The sequence below is a fragment of the Pygoscelis adeliae genome, unplaced genomic scaffold (assembly GCF_000699105.1).
Source record: "Pygoscelis adeliae isolate BGI_AS28 unplaced genomic scaffold, ASM69910v1 Scaffold327, whole genome shotgun sequence".
In the NCBI taxonomy this organism is placed as follows: domain Eukaryota; kingdom Metazoa; phylum Chordata; class Aves; order Sphenisciformes; family Spheniscidae; genus Pygoscelis; species Pygoscelis adeliae.
In genome coordinates, this window is record NW_008825300.1 from 992,500 (window position 1) to 992,952 (window position 453).

The window sequence follows — 453 nt, forward strand, 5'->3', positions numbered from 1 at the left end:
AGCAGAAAAAAGAGCTTAGATCTACTGTAAGCAATGAGTCGGAATGAGCCGTTAAAGGTTAGAATTTATCTTTGTTTCTGATCGTTCAATGAGAAAAATGACTTCCACAGAAATAGATACCTTAAAACTGTTTGGGGGAAGGGTGGCGAGGGTGAAATAGTATTGAAAGTCCTACAGGTAACAGCAATAACTGGAAGTGCAGACGAAATTGGTCTTCAGAGCAAAGAGGAACGCAGCCGTTTAAAAAGTCTAAGTGCAATGTTGTGGTGCTGAAAGAAAAGCTCCTGGTGAAAAAGAAAAAAACGGCAATGCAACTTCAAGCGGCAATTTTGTGGTGCTGAAAGGACAGCTCCCAGCGTTGCGGGAAAGATCTCGGGTCTGCAATGAGGTGTCCAATCTGTATGATAAACAGCACACTGTGTCTCAGAGCGCCCATTCAATCTCAGTAAGTAA